The sequence below is a fragment of the Hyla sarda genome, chromosome 1 (assembly GCF_029499605.1).
Source record: "Hyla sarda isolate aHylSar1 chromosome 1, aHylSar1.hap1, whole genome shotgun sequence".
Lineage (NCBI taxonomy): Eukaryota > Metazoa > Chordata > Amphibia > Anura > Hylidae > Hyla > Hyla sarda.
This window is the reverse complement of record NC_079189.1, coordinates 361,013,048-361,024,411: the sequence shown is the minus strand read 5'-3', so window position 1 is coordinate 361,024,411 and position 11,364 is coordinate 361,013,048. Positions and strand designations below refer to the sequence as shown.

The 11,364-nt window shown below is 45.0% G+C and overlaps 1 protein-coding gene across 1 annotated transcript in view; it reads left to right on the top strand.

Annotated features, from left to right (window-relative positions):
- The first annotated feature begins 8,442 nt into the window (after positions 1 to 8,442).
- The window catches only part of SMARCA2 (SWI/SNF related, matrix associated, actin dependent regulator of chromatin, subfamily a, member 2), a 272,034-nt gene continuing 269,112 nt past the window's right edge, over positions 8,443 to 11,364 (top strand). The window contains exon 1 of the mRNA XM_056522637.1: positions 8,443 to 8,691. The gene's annotated coding sequence lies outside the window, so the exon portion shown is untranslated. The remainder of the gene's footprint in view (positions 8,692 to 11,364) is intronic.

Sequence of the window (11,364 nt, the reverse complement as noted above, 5' to 3'; positions counted from 1 at the left end):
CCCCCCCCAGAGACTACAGTGGTCCCTCAACATACGATGGTAATCCGTTCCAAATGAACCATCGTTTGTTGAAACCATCGTATGTTGAGGGATCCGTGCAATGTAAAGTATAGGAAGCTGTACTCACCTTTCCCCGCCGCTCCGGACCTGTCACCGCTGCCCTGAATGTCGCCCTCTATCGCTGTTGTCGTGTCCCTGGGGTGTCCCCGACGCTCCGGACGTCTCAGCTTCCCCCCAGGATCCTCGCTCTCCGTCATCACGTCACTACGCACGCATGCCGCTCCTATTGGATAACGGGACGGAGTGCGCGCGACGTGATGGCGACGAAGGAGAGCGATGGAGGGGATCGTGAAGAGGACGCTCCGGAGCCCCGAGGACAGGTAGGAGACCATCACCAGGGCACACGGGGCACCGTAAACGGCTATCCGGCGGCAGCTGAAGCAGTCTGCGCTGCCGGATAGCCATTTATGCGATGGCCCCGACATACAAAAGCATCGTATGTTGATGCTGCCTGAAATTATCGTATGTCGGGGCGTTCGTAGGTCAGGGGGGGGGGGGGGTCACTGTATACACCTTGACAGAATCCGCAGACGTGTGAATAGACACTTAGAAAGTGTTGTACTAGGTGGTCTATCGTTTAGACATACAGACTTGGAAGGCTTGGACCAAGGTCTCTATCATTCTGATTTCACTCATCTTTCTCCTATTGGTATACATATTTTTTAATTTACGGACTATAGATACAGAAACCGGCAGTGCTGTATATGCGGCAATTGCAAAGCTGCCAGGTGGATATCAGAATCCACAACTATTCCATATGGTGCTCAGTCCAGATAAAGCAAGTATATCCAAAATCCAAGTAGTAAGAAAAGAGGACGGCACTCACCCAGGATAGTAGCTTCAAAAGTCCTTTATTCTATTAACACGGTGGTGGTGTCAGACAAGTGAAGGAACGCCAAGGGCCTCAGCATGCAGGTAACAGCTGTGTCGTACTTCCGTACTTCGTCAGACCAATGGGGGGTTTTAGTTGCCCTGATTTTATGACGGGTGAACTCTGGTTTCTGATCGGTTGATAATTATTTATTATAAGGGTATTTATTTTGTTATGGTGTTGAGTTTATACACTGATCTTATTTACCCTAATAAAAATCATGACCTGTTTATCCAAATTACTGCCAGTCTCTTTTTATTAGGTTTAGTTTTATTGGGGGCTCTGTTCCTGTGTACATGACAGCTACTGTATACACTAAATCACAGTATCAGGTGAACCACAGCTCACACCTAGGCTTTTCAGGTCATTGTATTACAGCAGGTGGAGCTAGAGGGCACAGCATTCAGGATTTTACCCACACCCTGTGATATGTGCTAGGTGTCTGAAAGACGTAAAAAATGTATACAAAGGAAAGTCCTAAACAGATGGAGGACATTCAAGTACTTAATAAGTTGTCTGCTTTCCGATTTAGCAGGGGGGCTAAATTAATATAGGTATGGTAATGTAGGTATGGTAATGTAGGTATGGTAATAGAGGTATAGTAATGTAGGTATGGTAATGTAGGTATAGTAATGTAGGTATAGTATTGTATGTATGGTAATGTATGTATGGTAATGTGTGTATGTATGGTAATGTATGTATGGAAATGTAGGTATAGTAATGTAGGTATAGTATTGTATGTATGGTAATGTATGTATGTATGGTAATGTAGGTATAGTAATGTATGTATGGTAATGTATGTATGTATGGTAATGTAGGTATAGTAATGTATGTTTGGTAATGTATGTATGGCAATGTAGGTATAGTAATGTATGTATGTATGGTAATGTATGTATGGAAATGTAGGTATAGTAATGTAGGTATAGTATTGTATGTATGGTAATGTATGTATGTAAGGTAATGTATGTATAGTAATGTATGTATGTATGGTAATGTATGTATGTATGGTAATGTAGGTATAGTAATGTATGTATGGTAATGTATGTAGGTATGGCAATGTAGGTATAGTAATGTAGGTATAGTATTGTATGTATGGTAATGTATGTATGTATGGTAATGCAGGTATAGTAATGTATGTATGGAAATGTAGGTATGGTAATGTAATGTAGGTATAGTAATGTAGGTATGGTAATGTAGGTATGGTAATGTATGTATGTATGGTAATGTACGTATAGTAATGTATGTATGGAAATGTAGGTATGGTAATGTAATGTAGGTGTTATGCCTAGCGCTCCGGGTCCCCGCTCCTCCCCGGAGTGCTCACGGCGTCTTTCTCCCTGCAGCTCCCCGGTCAGTCCCGCTGACCGGGAGCGCTGCTCTGTCATGGCCGTTGGGGATGCGATTCGCACAGCGGGACGCGCCCGCTCGCGAATCGCATCCCAGGTCACTTACCCGTTCCCGTCCCCTGCTGTCGTGTGCTGGCGCGCGCGGCTCCGCTCTCTAGGGCGCGCGCGCGCCAGCTCCCTGAGACTTAAAGGGCCAGTGCACCAATGATTGGTGCCTGGCCCAATTAGCTTAATTGGCTCCCACCTGTTCCCTGGCTATATCTAGTCTCCTCCCTTGCACTCCCTTGCCGGATCTTGTTGCCCTTGTGCCTAGTGAAAGCGTTTTGTGTGTCTAAAGCCTGTGTACCAGTACTTCTGCTATCCACCCTGACTACGAACCTTTGCCGCCTGCCCCCGACCTTCTGCTACATCCGACCTTGCTTCTGTCTACTCCCTTGTACCGCGCCTGTCATCAGCAGTCAGAGAGGTGAGCCGTTGCTAGTGGATACGACCTGGTCACTACCGCCGCAGCAAGACCATCCCGCTTTGCGGCGGGCTCTGGTGAAAACCAGTAGTGACTTAGAACCGGTCCACTAGCGCGGTCCTCGCTATCCCTCTCTGACACAGAGGATCCACTACCTGCCAGCCGGCATCGTGACAGTAGATCCGGCCATGGATCCCGCTGAGGTTCCCCTGCCAGTTGCCTCTGATATCACCACGGTGGTCGCCCAGCAAGCCCGACAGATCGCCCATCTAACCCACCAGCTGTCGGAAGTGTCCACCATTGTGCACCAACTTCAGTCGCAACTTCATCAGCAATCATCTCCTCCGCCAGCTCCTGCACCTCCTCCGCAGCGAGTGGCCACTCCTAGCCTCCGCCTGTCCTTGCCGGACAAATTTAATGGGGACTCTAAGTTTTGCCGTGGCTTTCTTTCGCAATGTTCCCTGCACTTGGAGATGATGTCGGACCAGTTTCCCACTGAAAGGTCTAAGGTGGCTTTCGTAGTCAGCCTTCTCTCTGGAAAAGCCCTGTCATGGGCCACACCGCTCTGGGACCGCAATGACCCCGTCACCGCCTCTGTACACTCCTTCTTCTCGGAAATTCGAAGTGTCTTCGAGGAACCTGCCCGAGCCTCTTCTGCTGAGACTGCCCTGCTGAACCTCGTCCAGGGTAATTCTTCCGTTGGCGAGTACGCCATACAATTCCGTACCCTTGCTTCTGAACTATCCTGGAATAATGAGGCCCTCTGCGCGACCTTTAAAAAAGGCCTATCCAGCAACATTAAAGATGTTCTGGCCGCACGAGAAACTCCTGCTAACCTGCATGAACTCATTCATCTAGCCACTCGCATTGACATGCGTTTTTCTGAGAGGCATCAAGAGCTCCGCCAGGAAAAAGACTTCGATCTCTGGACACCTCTCCCACAGTCTCCATTGCAATCTGCGCCTAGGCCTCCCGCCGAGGAAGCCATGCAAGTGGATCGGTCTCGCCTGACCCTGGAAGAGAGGAATCGCCGTAAGGAAGAGAATCTTTGTCTGTACTGTGCCAGTACCGAACACTTTTTGGTGGATTGCCCTGTCCGTCCTCCACGTCTGGGTAACGCACGCTCGCACCCAGCTCTCGTGGGTGTGGCGTCTCTTGATGCTAAGTCGGCTTCTCCACGTCTCACGGTGCCTGTCCGGATTTCTACTTCAGCCAGCTCTTCCCTCTCAGCCGTGGCCTGCCTGGACTCTGGTGCCTCTGGGAATTTTGTTCGGGAGTCCTTGGTGAATAAGTTCCGCATTCCGGTGACCCGTCTTGTCAAGCCACTCCATATTTCCGCGGTCAACGGAGCCAGGTTGGATTGCACCGTGCGTTACCGCACGGAGCCCCTCCCAATGTGCATCGGACCTCATCACGAGAAAATTGTATTTTTGGTCCTTCCCAATTGCACTTCCGAAATTCTCCTTGGACTACCCTGGCTTCAACACCATTCCCCAACCCTGGACTGGTCCACTGGGGAGATCAAGAGTTGGGGTCCCTCTTGTTCCAAGGACTGCCTTAAACCGGCTCCCAGTACTCCCTGCCGTGACCCTGTGGTTCCTCCTGTATCCGGTCCCCCTAAGGTCATTAAGGACTCTGCCTGCCACAGGAAATGCCTCTCCCCCCCTCCCAGTCCCATCAGGCAAGCCTCTGTGTCCCTTCTTGGCTCCCGTCCTTGTGTCTCCCTGCCCCGTGCCAAGCTTCACCCTCTGCCCTCCCTCCCCATTCCTACTCCTGCTGTACTGCCTGCCATTGAGGAAACCATCCATTCCTTCCCGGTGTCCTCATCCCAGGGGAGGCAGTCACCGGACAAAAAAAAGGGGAGACCTAAGGGGGGGGGGTACTGTTACGCCTAGCGCTCCGGGTCCCCGCTCCTCCCCGGAGCGCTCACGGCGTCTTTCTCCCTGCAGCTCCCCGGTCAGTCCCGCTGACCGGGAGCGCTGCTCTGTCATGGCCGTTGGGGATGCGATTCGCACAGCGGGACGCGCCCGCTCGCGAATCGCATCCCAGGTCACTTACCCGTCGTGTGCTGGCGCGCGCGGCTCCGCTCTCTAGGGCGCGCGCGCGCCAGCTCCCTGAGACTTAAAGGGCCAGTGCACCAATGATTGGTGCCTGGCCCAATTAGCTTAATTGGCTCCCACCTGTTCCCTGGCTATATCTAGTCTCCTCCCTTGCACTCCCTTGCCGGATCTTGTTGCCCTTGTGCCTAGTGAAAGCGTTTTGTGTGTCTAAAGCCTGTGTACCAGTACTTCTGCTATCCACCCTGACTACGAACCTTTGCCGCCTGCCCCCGACCTTCTGCTACGTCCGACCTTGCTTCTGTCTACTCCCTTGTACCGCGCCTGTCATCAGCAGTCAGAGAGGTGAGCCGTTGCTAGTGGATACGACCTGGTCACTACCGCCGCAGCAAGACCATCCCGCTTTGCGGCGGGCTCTGGTGAAAACCAGTAGTGACTTAGAACCGGTCCACTAGCGCGGTCCTCGCTATCCCTCTCTGACACAGAGGATCCACTACCTGCCAGCCGGCATCGTGACAGTAGGTATAGTAATGTAGGTATGGTAATGTAGGTATGGTAATGTATGTATGTATGGTAATGTACGTATAGTAATGTATGTATGGTAATGTAGGTATGGTTATGTAATGTAGGTATAGTAATGTAGGTATGGTAATGTAGGTATGGTAATGTAATGTAGGTATAGTAATGTAGGTATAGTAATGTATGTATGGTAATGTATGTAGGTATGGCAATGTAGGTATAGTAATGTAGGTATAGTATTGTATGTATGGTAATGCGTGTATGTATGGTAATGTAGGTATAGTAATGTAGGTATAGTAATGTATGTATGGTAATGTATGTATGGTAATGTATGTATGTATGGTAATGTAGGTATAGTAATGTATGTATGGTAATGTAGGTATGGTAATGTAATGTAGGTATAGTAATGTAGGTATAGTATTGTATGTATGGTAATGTGTGTATGTATGGTAATGTAGGTATAGTAATGTAGGTATAGTAATGTATGTATGGTAATGTATGTATGGTAATGTATGTATGTATGGTAATGTAGGTATAGTAATGTATGTATGGTAATGTAGGTATGGTAATGTAATGTAGGTATAGTAATGTAGGTATAGTAATGTATGTATGGTAATGTGTGTATGTATGGTAATGTAGGTATAGTAATGTATGTATGGTAATGTGTGTATGTATGGTAATGTAGGTATAGTAATGTATGTATGTATGGTAATGTAGGTATAGTAATGTATGTATGGTAATGTATGTAGGTATGGCAATGTAGGTATAGTAATGTAGGTATAGTATTGTATGTATGGTAATGTGTGTATGTATGGTAATGTAGGTATAGTAATGTATGTATGTATGGTAATGTAGGTATAGTAATGTATGTATGGTAATGTATGTAGGTATGGCAATGTAGGTATAGTAATGTAGGTATAGTATTGTATGTATGGTAATGTGTGTATGTATGGTAATGTAGGTATAGTAATGTATGTATGTATGGTAATGTAGGTATAGTAATGTATGTATGGTAATGTATGTAGGTATGGCAATGTAGGTATAGTAATGTAGGTATAGTATTGTATGTATGGTAATGTGTGTATGTATGGTAATGTAGGTATAGTAATGTAGGTATAGTAATGTATGTATGGTAATGTATGTATGTATGGTAATGTAGGTATAGTAATGTATGTATGGTAATGTGTGTATGTATGGTAATGTAGGTATAGTAATGTATGTATGTATGGTAATGTAGGTATAGTAATGTATGTATGGTAATGTATGTAGGTATGGCAATGTAGGTATAGTAATGTAGGTATAGTATTGTATGTATGGTAATGTGTGTATGTATGGTAATGTAGGTATAGTAATGTAGGTATAGTATTGTATGCATGTATGGTAATGTAGGTATAGTAATGTATGTACAGTCCAATAATATATGTATGGTAGTGTAGGTATAGTAATGTGTGTATGTATGGTAATGTAGGTATAGTAATGTATGTACAGTCCAATAATATATGTATGGTAGTGTAGGTATAGTATTGTATGCATGTATGGTAATGTAGGTATAGTAATGTATGTACAGTCCAATAATATATGTATGGTAGTGTAGGTATAGTAATGTGTGTATGTATGGTAATGTAGGTATAGTAATGTATGTACAGTCCAATAATATATGTATGGTAGTGTAGGTATAGTAATGTATGTATGGTAGTGTAGGTATAGTAATGTGTGTATGTATGGTAATGTAGGTATAGTAATGTATGTACAGTCCAATAATATATGTATGGTAGTGTAGGTATAGTAATATGTGTATGTATGGTAATGTAGGTATAGTAATGTATGTACAGTCCAATAATATATGTATGGTAGTGTAGGTATAGTAATGTGTGTATGTATGGTAATGTAGGTATAGTAATGTATGTACAGTCCAATAATATATGTATGGTAGTGTAGGTATAGTAATGTATGTATGGTAGTGTAGGTATAGTAATGTGTGTATGTATGGTAATGTAGGTATAGTAATGTATGTACAGTCCAATAATATATGTATGGTAGTGTAGGTATAGTAATGTGTGTATGTATGGTAATGTAGGTATAGTAATGTATGTACAGTCCAATAATATATGTATGGTAGTGTAGGTATAGTAATGTGTGTATGTATGGTAATGTAGGTATAGTAATGTATGTACAGTCCAATAATATATGTATGGTAATGCAGGTATAGTAATGTATGTATGGTAGTGTAGGTATAGTAATGTGTGTATGTATGGTAATGCAGGTATAGTAATGTATGTACAGTCCAATAATATATGTATGGTAGTGTAGGTATAGTATTGTATGCATGTATGGTAATGTAGGTATAGTAATGTATGTACAGTCCAATAATATATGTATGGTAGTGTAGGTATAGTATTGTATGCATGTATGGTAATGTAGGTATAGTAATGTATGTACAGTCCAATAATATATGTATGGTAGTGTAGGTATAGTATTGTATGCATGTATGGTAATGTAGGTATAGTAATGTATGTACAGTCCAATAATATATGTATGGTAGTGTAGGTATAGTATTGTATGCATGTATGGTAATGTAGGTATAGTAATGTATGTACAGTCCAATAATATATGTATGGTAGTGTAGGTATGGTAATGTGTGTATGTATGGTAATGTAGGTATAGTAATGTATGTACAGTCCAATAATATATGTATGGTAGTGTAGGTATGGTAATGTGTGTATGTATGGTAATGTTGGTATAGTAATGTATGTACAGTCCAATAATATATGTATGGTAGTGTAGGTATGGTAATGTGTGTATGTATGGTAATGCAGGTATAGTAATGTATGTACAGTCCAATAATATATGTATGGTAGTGTAGGTATAGTAATGTGTGTATGTATGGTAATGCAGGTATAGTAATGTATGTACAGTCCAATAATATATGTATGGTAGTGTAGGTATGGTAATATGTTTGTGCCAGCAGGCAGGTGAGTGCCCCCCAGGGCTCTATGTGTACAGCTCTCCCCGGTGTAAAGTATGGAGGAGGTGTGGTGCTGGCACCCTGTGTACGGGGGAAGTGGCAGAGCAGAGGAAAACTACAGACAGCATGATTAAAAATAAAACCAAGAAGGAATTGGGAGGAGGAGGAGTTGGCAGAAGGATTGAGCAGGAGGGGAAGAGGCCATGATCCGGATAATGATCTCATGACCCGGCTGCAGCCCCTGTAAATGATGGCGCTTCTGCAGCGGTGACAGACACACACGGGGTGGTCAAAAGGTGGCAGTGACCAGTAACAGCCGGAGAATCCGCGCCTTCACTCCTCCTCATCCTCCTGTGACACACAGCTCCCTGCCAGAAGGACAGAAGACAGCAGCTGCAGCCCGCCTGCCGGTAATCGCCCAGATACAGACTATTCCTCCATCTATGTGTGTGTACGGCGTCCTCCGACCTCAGCCGGCTTTTTCTCCCTCTACTACCACGGTCCTGCTTTATCTTGCTGCAGTGCATTGCGGTTAACCCCTTGTGGAGGAGCGGACTGCCTGGCTGGTAACACGTAGACGCAATGCTTTGAAGTTTGTGCTTCCAGATCAGCTGTCATTGTGGTGTGTGCGGTGCTGAGGGGTGCGGGGTGTCGGGTGATGGGTGCAGTGGGGCTGGACGATCGCTAACATTGTCGCTGCACTACGCATTTTGCTGGCAGGGAAGTTTTCAGGGAGGGGACAGATGAAGTTGGCAGATTGTTTCACTTCATTATTCTCATTATTAACCACATAGTAACTACCAGAGCCGCTGTGATAGCTGACCCATCCTTACTGAGTCAGGGCTATACTGAGCCAGTGTATACTGTCCATGTACCGCCTGCCATAATATACTGTCCATGTACCGCCTGCCATAATATACTGTCCATGTACCGCCTGCCATAATATACTGTCCATGTACCGCCTGCCATAATATACTGTCCATGTACCGCCTGCCATAATATACTGTCCATGTACCGCCTGCCATAATAGACTGTCCATGTACCGCCTGCCATAATATACTGTCCATGTACCGCCTGCCATAATATACTGTCCATGTACCGCCTGCCATAATATACTGTCCATGTACCGCCTGCCATAATATACTGTCCATGTACCGCCTGCCATAATATACTGTCCATGTACCGCCTGCCATAATATACTGTCCATGTACCGCCTGCCATAATATACTGTCCATGTACCGCCTGCCATAATAGACTGTCCATGTACCGCCTTCCATAATAGACTGTCCATGTACCGCCTGCCATAATATACTGTCCATGTACCGCCTGCCATAATATACTGTCCATGTACCGCCTGCCATAATATACTGTCCATGTACCGCCTGCCATAATATACTGTCCATGTACCGCCTGCCATAATATACTGTCCATGTACCGCCTGCCATAATATACTGTCCATGTGCCGCCTGCCATAATATACTGTCCATGTACCGCCTGCCATAATATACTGTCCATGTACCGCCTGCCATAATATACTGTCCATGTACCGCCTGCCATAATAGACTGTCCATGTACCGCCTGCCATAATAGACTGTCCATGTACCGCCTGCCATAATATACTGTCCATGTACCGCCTGCCATAATACTGTCCATGTACCGCCTGCCATAATAGACTGTCAATGTACCGCCTGCCACAATAGACTGTCCATGTACCGCCTGCCACAATAGACTGTCTATGTACCGCCTGCCATAATTCTGTCCATGTACCGCCTGCCATAATAGACTGTCCATGTACCGCCTGCCATAATAGACTGTCCATGTACCGCCTGCCATAATAGACTGTCCATGTACCGCCTGCCATAATAGACTGTCCATGTACCGCCTGCCATAATAGACTGTCCATGTACCGCCTGCCATAATAGACTGTCCATGTACCGCCTGCCATAATAGACTGTCCATGTACCGCCTGCCATAATAGACTGTCCATGTACCGCCTGCCATAATAGACTGTCCATGTACCGCCTGCCATAATAGACTGTCCATGTACCGCCTGCCATAATAGACTGTCCATGTACCGCCTGCCATAATAGACTGTCCATGTACCGCCTGCCATAATAGACTGTCCATGTACCGCCTGCCATAATAGACTGTAGTGTTCCTCGCGAATATTCGCAATGCGAATATTATTCGCGAATATCGCATATTCGCGAATATTCGCGAATATAGCGCTATATATTCGTAATTACGAATATTCGTAATTTATTTTTTTTTTTTCACAGTACACATCACAGTGATCATCCCTCTCTGCTTCCAGCTTGTGTGGTATAAAGAAGGGTCTAATACTACTGTGTGAGACTGGTGTGCAAATTTTTGCATATGCAAAAATGTTGCATATGCTAATTTTCGCATATACGAATTTTTGCTTAGCTAATTGTATATGCTAATTTTCGCATATGTGAATTTGCGCATATGCGAAAATAAAACGGACCATTACGAATATGCGAATATTCGCGAATATATGACGAATATTCGTCCATATATTCGCGAATATTCGCGAATTCGAATATGGCCTATGCCGCTCAACACTAATAGACTGATCATGTACCGCCTGCCATAATATACGGTCCATGTACCGCCTGCCATAATATACTGATCATGTACAGCCTGCCATAATAGACTATCCATGTACCGCCTGCCATAATATACTGATCATGTACAGCCTGCCATAATAGACTATCCATGTACCGCCTGCCATAATATACTGTCCATGTACCGCCTGCCATAATATACTGTCCATGTACCACCTGCCATAATAAGGAGATTTTTTAACACCGGAAAATCTCTTTCTCGAAGGATCCATTGGGGGACACAGACTGTGGGTGTATGCTGCTGTCTCTAGGAGGTGTGACACTATGGCAACAAGAAAGTCGGCTCCTCCCAGCAGGATATACCCGCCTCCAGGCCCTGAGGTAATCAGATTAAGTACTAGAGCAATAGGAGAGGACCGACAGGTCAAGGAAAAAACACGAACTGTCCGAGAACAGAATAAAATATATAACTGAACACAACCTCGGACAGAGAAC